Genomic DNA, 7,595 nt, shown 5'->3' with positions numbered 1-7,595 from the left:
TCAGGCAGGTTTTTTGAGCTCAGGAGTTCTAGACTGGCGACATGACAAAATGTCTAGGTCAGCCTATCTCTATAAATATATATGTATATATGATAGCCGAACATGATGGCCCATGCCTGTAGTCCCAGCTGTTTTGGGAGATGAGGCTGAAGGATTGCTTGAAGTAGGAAGTAGAGGCAGTAGTGAGTCTTATTTCCACCACTGCACTCCAGTCTTGGTGACCCTGTCTAAAACAAACAAAGAGACAGAGACATGTAAAAACCTAAATTCTGGTTTCTACACTTTATAAATATATGAGCCCTCTATTTCTGATATTCTGCATGATTGCCAGTGAGACTTTTCTGCAGGAATACTCATTTCTTGCTTGCTTTGACAGATGAACGGAGGTTTGTGAAGAGACTTTTACCAATTTTTAGGAAAAAATGTTTGCCCAAATCATTCACTGCACTCTCCCTATATATAGCCATACACTGTAACACAGGCACATTACTACTAGCACAGTAGAATGTAACACATTCATACACATAAATTACAGTACCCATAAGCCATTTATAGAATCTACAGAGATTAAAAATTAACTAGATATTTGGAAACTATTGCAAAATGCTTACAATCTATAACAACTAAGAAATACATTAAGTAAAAAATTAATCATAACCTTAATTTGAGGAACATGTAACAAGACAGATGACAAAAATGTTAATTTGTAAGTAGGTTAAGTAAATGGAGCTTGTAAAACTATGGATTATGTTTAGAATAATTTTAAAAAAGAAATGGTGCTGTTTTTAAAACTCAGAAAATGAGATAATTTCATGTAAAAAAAAAAAATCTAAGTTTGGAGATAAATTAAATTCCCGAAATTGTGTTTGTTTGGATTTGTAATCTAATAGTAGCTCCTACTCTGGAAATCGTGTACTTACCTCAGAAATACATCTATGTTCTCATCAAAGCTTGCTGTCGAATAAGATAAATTCAGTTCAGGGATCAGAGTCTCACAGTGCTGTGCTGTTAGCTTTTGGAAGTCTCCAGGGCCAGTTGCAAAGCCACTCTGTGGGTTCTGGAGAAGAATGAGCTTGGTTCCTGAAGTGTCCTTCTATAAATCTTTGAAGACCACACTCTTTCTTCCAATTGATTGCATTTCAGGGAGCATAGCAGGGTGTTAATATAGATGATTAAGTATTTTCAAAACAGAAGGTTTTTTTTTTGTTTTTTTGTTTTGTTTTGTTTTGATGGAGTCTTGCTCTATTGCCCAGGCTGGAATGCAGTGAAGTGATCTCAGCTCACTGCAACCTCTGCCTCCCAAGTTCAAGCAATTCTCCTGCCTCAGCCTCCCAAGTAGCTGGGATTTTACAGGTGTCCACTGCCATGCCTAGCTAATTTTTTTGCAATTTTAGTAGAGTGTTTAGTTAACTGCTGGGATTATAGGCATAAGCCACTGTGCCCAGGTGATTCACTTTTATTGTAATGTAGGAATTTAATCTAAGAACACTGTTGGCCTCCACTCCAGAAGGGACATTTTTCCCGCTCCTTGTGCTCCAGAGGAAGCCTTCCAAGGGCCTCTCAGCAACCACAAGATGTAGGATTCCCTCCTATATTACCTGGCACTGCTTATACCAGCTCATGGGGTAAAGGAGAGAAAGTCTAGAAAGCTCCATCTCAGGGACCTCCCTGGGCCAAGGTACTGTAGGACATGTTGCTCTGTGGTTAATTGAAATGTATTTCTAGTTGACAAAGTAATGATGGCAGGGCTTCATCTGAATGCATTTATTCCACTGCTCATGGAGAGGAGTGACATGCCAGGTTGGACACATGAGAACATTCTCTGCCTAGTTACCAGTGGCTCCAGATCTTCATGCAGTCATGGAAAATCATGCTGCAGATTCTGGAGAAGCAGCTCAGCCCTCGTGCAGACAAGAGTTCTTCAAGAACCACCTTGGCTATGCAAAGACTATCAGACCCAGCAACAGTCTGAGCTGGTGAGTGATAGAGCAAAGCTCCCAGGAACAGCAGAAGCTGTAAGGGAGAGAAAAGGGAAGGAAGAAACTCTAGAATTCAGGATATCCCCTTTATATCGGTGAGAATCTCAGCACCCTCAAGACCACCATTCCTTTGTCTGACTCTTCTGGGATCCAGGAGGTTTTCTGGGTTAAGCCATCCAGGGATAGGACAGGAGATGCCATTTGGCTCTAGGAGCAGAGGAAAGAAACTCAGCAGGAAGAGTGTCTCTACGGGAGGAAAATTCAGTTGAACATGTTTGTAGGGTCACAGAGCTGGATATGGGTAGAGTCTAGTGTACATGTTTAGAAGCCACAATTCCCCCAGATTTTCTGATTCTAACATAAGAACACAGAGCCAATCAAATGAAGGAGGGGTGGGTCAAGGGAATTCAGGGACAAGGGGAATGAAGGATGATTAGCTGCGGGAGGATGCTGTCGAGGTCAATAGGCAGACCTCTTCCCCTCCTCTTATATTGAGAAACAAGTAATGAAGCTTAAAAGTGTTGCTTGTACTCTATGCCAAAGGCAGCAGAGCACTTGTCTCTGGTCTCCATATACACTTGTCATATTTTCTTTCAGTATTCTGAATAAGATTTTGATTCATTTCACACGGAATAACACTCACCTACTATACTAAAATTACTGTACATATTATGAGCCTTTACTGATCATAAATAAGTTATTCTCAACCTTGAGGTCTGGCTTCAATTTTCTCTATTCTCATTCCTTCTCCTTTATAGCAAAAGCTTCAAGATAGACAATGGGGACAAATATGGTATGAAGAAATAACCAATTTAGATTCAGATATTTTTAATTTAGTTATCTCTTCCTAAAAAGGTAGGAAAAGGCTGAAGTACATGAAACAGCCACATGCTTTAGTTTCTAGCCTCTTTTAGGTATCTGCCCACACATATCCTATACTATATCTTTTCTGACCATGATCTTAAAAATTCAGTTTTGGGCCGGGCGCTGTGGCTCATACCTGTAATCCCAGCACTTTGGGAGGTCGAGGCGGGCAGATCACAAGGTCAGGAGATCGAGACCACCCTGGCTAACGTGGTGAAACTCTGACTCTACTATTAATACAAAAAAATTAGCCAGGTGTGGTGGTGGGCACCTGTAGTCGCAGCTACTGGGGAGGCTGAGGCAGGAGAATAGCATGAACCTGGGAGGCGGAGCTTGCAGTGAGCCGAGATCAGGCCACTGCACTCCAGCCTGGGTGACAGAGTGAGACTCTGTCTCAAAAACAAAAACAAAACAAAACAAAAATCAATTGTGTCTATGATACTTTCTTTATTTTCCTTTCCTGCTGTATTTTTCTCTAAAGCACTTATCACAATGCATCACTCTATTATTTATTTATTTTTTGGGGACAGGGTCTTGCTCTGTCATCCAGGCTTAAGCATGGTGCAATATCAGTTCACTGCAGCCTTGACTTCCCATTTGCAAGTAACCTTCTCACCTAAACCAGTATCTGAGACTACAGTAACTTGCCACAACACCCAGCTAATTGTGTTTCTCTTTTCTTAGTGATGGGCTCTCACTTTGTTGCTTTGGCTGGTTTTGAACTGCTAAGCACGAGTGATCCTCCTGCTTCAGAATCCTGAAGTGCTAGTATCACAGGCCAGAGCCAATGTGCCAGCTTCACTTTTTCAATGTTATATTTTGACTTTTTGATTTGTGTTTCTCAACCTACAACCTCATTAGCTCTTTAGGTGCAAGAAAATCTGTCTCTTGTTTTCATTTCCGTTTTGGCTTAGAATGCTTATTAAGACGCAGTAGGCACTTTATATTTTGAAGAAAAAAATATTGTAAGTTATATCCTTAAGGATAGTGCCTTTAAAGCATCAAGATGACTTATAATATAAATAATTAAGCTGATGATATCTCTCTCTTTCACACAGAGCCAATTTCTTTCTTAGTGGTTAGGAGTGTCTTTAACATTATTTGTTTTTACTTTTCCATCAGGAAATCTTTACTTCTTTCGGAATGGGTATGTAATTTCATTTCATCTCTTCTCTTCACAATATTCATTTTATGTTTAAATCAGTAAATGATCAATACAGATTCTTCAGCCATGCTTCTAGGCCCCTTCTTGAACTACCCTATGTTACCTTTTCTGCTACATCTCTAAGCACTGCCTCTCTCATGATATATGTGTTAATCACATATGTGAACTATGTGGAAATCCAATAGTACAATGGTTTATCTAGTATATAGTTTCCAGCATCTGCACATTCCCAGAAATTTCCTATTAAATTTTTTAATGTAATGTAGTTTAATTTATTTAGAAAATTGGAGAATACAGTTTTAAAGCTTTTGACCTATATATACTATTGACCCTTGAATAACACTGGTTGCAACTATGTGAGTCACTTATAATTGGAGTTTCTTCCACTTCTGCCATCCCTGAGACAGCAAGACTAACCCATCCTCTTTCTCCTCCTTCTCTGATTACTCAACATGAAGATCAGGAGGATGAAAACCCTTACAATGATCCACTTCCACTAATTACATTTAGTATTCCATTAATGAATATTAAGTATATTTCATTTAATTTTCTTAATAACATTTTCTTTCCTTTAGCTAACTTTATTGTAAAAATACAGTATACATATAACATATAAAATATGCGTTAATCAACTGTGAATATTATCATCAGGGCTTCTAGTCAACAATAGGCTATTGATAACTAAGTTTTGAGGAAGTCAAACGTTATACGCTGATTTCCGACTACATGGGTTCTCGTCACCCCAGCCACCACAGTGTTCAAGGGTCAACTCTAAGTTTATTAAATATTCAAAAAATCTGAGAATCTCCTTGTGAACATTCAAATACTTTATCTTTCTGCAAAACCCTGTGTTCCTCTCATGGAGCAATTATTGTATTTCACAGTGATAATGTATTTTATCATGTTTATTGATATTTTATATCATTCCCCAGGAAACAAATATTTTTAGCTGAATATTTTCACATTAGCAAGAAATCCTAATAAAAAGTTTGTTCCCTTGTTGAAATGATTAGATGGAACCCTTTTGCTGTTGTTCTGCTGCTCACAGTAGCGTAGCAATTTACATCTCGGTTGTGCTCATTGTTCTATCTGGTACACTGAAACATATGCTCTCCATGGACTTCTGATAATATTCTGAATTATATTAATCTTTTTGAAAGTAATAGCTATATATTGTTAAAGTGTCCAAGAACTGTTATAAAGTTTTATATTTTATCATAGTATTTTCATTTCTTGTATTATTTCTTAAGAAAAAGTCTCAAATTTGGAAAAGAAAGATTGCTTTGAAAAATACTTGAGTTCTAAAATGGTAATAGCAAGTATTTCAAAATAACCTCTTGCCTAAGAGAAGAGAAATTACTAAAGAAGTCAATATTCACCAATTTGTACATTTTATAATCATTAGAATCGATGATTAGAGGCCTGGTGCGGTGACTCATGCCTGTAATTCCAGCACTTTGGGTGGGTGAGGCAAAACTCCTGAGGTCAGGAGTTTGAAACCAGCCTGGTTAACATGGTGAAATCCCGTCTCTACTGAAAAACAACAACAACAACAAGAAAAAAAAAAAAAAAAGAAAACAACTAGCCAGGCGCTGTGGCAGGCACTTGTAATCCCAGCTACTCAGGAGACCGAGGCAGGAGAATCGTTTGAGCCCAGAAGGTGGCCAGCCTGGACGACATAGCAAGTTTCCGTCAAAAAAAAAAAAAAAGATTATTGCAGACACAATATAAGAAAACATTTAAAACAAAATATGAAGTAAGCAGAAAGAATATAAAGTTGTAAATATAATTTAATTAATTTTATTCAACAAATATAGGTAAAACTTAAAGGGAGTTAATCAGTTAGTATAAGCATTGCATTATCTTCAGAGGAATATTGGGAGAATTGTTTCTTATTGTTAACAATTCTTTCCAGTTTTTTTATGTGGGTAAAACGTCAACAATGAGAATGAAAATTTAAGCAGATTCCATAAAGCTGATTTTCTATCTTTAAAAGAAAAATGATGTTTTCTCTCCCTGACAAAATGCCTCATCATTTGAATTATGGTTTGTTAAGGACGCACAGATTTTTCTTCCTGGAGTATATCTATATTTGTTTCATTGTCTCCAAATGATAGTAAAGATTCAGTCTGTTTCCTATATGATGTTTGCAATTCCTGAAACACCTGAGAAGTGCATTGCACATAGTAATAGGAATTTCTCACTAAGTAAATTAAGCTGAATGTTGAATTTCTCAACCAAAACTTTGAAATCTAAGGAAGAGACATATCTTCATCCTGCTTTTCTTGTATGACTTCTTTCCCCTATATCAAAGGACACAGGGTGTAAACACAGGATACAGAGAAAGAGAAGTGTGTGTGTGTGTGTTTGTGTGTGCGCGTGCATTTACATGTGTTTAGCCACATCAGTTTTTGTATTTGTAGCAATGACTTCTAAATGTGATTCAGAAACCCATAGCATTTTATTGGAATTGTGCTTGGCTTGATTGTCTCATCTGTTTACGGGAGCTGCTAACAGTCTGTGTTTCATTTACCATATACTATTACAAAATCTGAGTTCATGATGCTAAATTCATGAACGTTGAACAGAGCTGAAATCCAAATTATGGGGGTTGTGGTTATTCCTATTTTTCCTTTGTCAACAGGGTGCAGTTGAAAGAACGATATGAACTTCCCATTTCATTCTAAAACTATCTAATGTGAGTTCAGGAAAATTATTTAACTCCTGATTCTTTATTATCTCATCGATGAAATGAGGCTACTACCTTGCCCAACTTGCAGAATTGCCCTGAAGATTAAAAATCATGTATTGTACAAACATTCAAAACAGTAATTGTCTCATAAGAGGTGATCAGCCTTTTCTAAATGCTAACTGTTAGTAAAATGAAATTATAAAAAGTAAGAAGTAAATTAATGAATATAATATTGCTTTCTTCATGTAATGATTGTTCTCATTAGTTAATAACAGTGTGACAGAATTGGCATATTGAATTCAGTGACTCATTGTTCTTCTTCTCAGAGCTTGTTGATACGCTTTCAATTAGATTGAATCATTCTTATTGCAATAGCAACCCCATCACTCCTTTTGGAATGTAAGTTCTGTGAAAGCAGGGAGTGTTTGATTCATAGCAGGCATGCAAATATTGTAGAAAGACTGAAATAAACACCATGTTTTGTATTCCTAATAGGTTTAGCTTTAAATATTAGAATATTGTTAGTTAGCATTTGGTAAATATTTATAACTTGTCAGGCATCTTACTAAACATTAGTAGATTGTTTTAATTTAATATTGATATTATTTCTGTGAGTAGATTACTAGGAGACCTAAGGTGAAGAAGTCTTGCCTATATTTGTATACCAGGGTTTATCAGTTAGTTGTTATCGATGTAAATATTTTTCCCATTGGCACATGCAGCTGTTTATGTGCTTTCATAAGCCTTAGCAGAATCATATTTTATAAGATTTAAAAATATGGTAGCTATGTATTTTATTGTTCTTAATTTGCATATTATAGGAATTTAAAATATACATTTCATACTTGAAGAACATTGATTTGAATTGCACAGGTCTACTTAAGCACAATTTAAA

The sequence above is a fragment of the Colobus angolensis genome, unplaced genomic scaffold (assembly GCF_000951035.1).
Source record: "Colobus angolensis palliatus isolate OR3802 unplaced genomic scaffold, Cang.pa_1.0 Scaffold332, whole genome shotgun sequence".
In the NCBI taxonomy this organism is placed as follows: Eukaryota; Metazoa; Chordata; class Mammalia; order Primates; family Cercopithecidae; genus Colobus; species Colobus angolensis.
Note: the sequence above shows the minus strand (reverse complement) of the source record.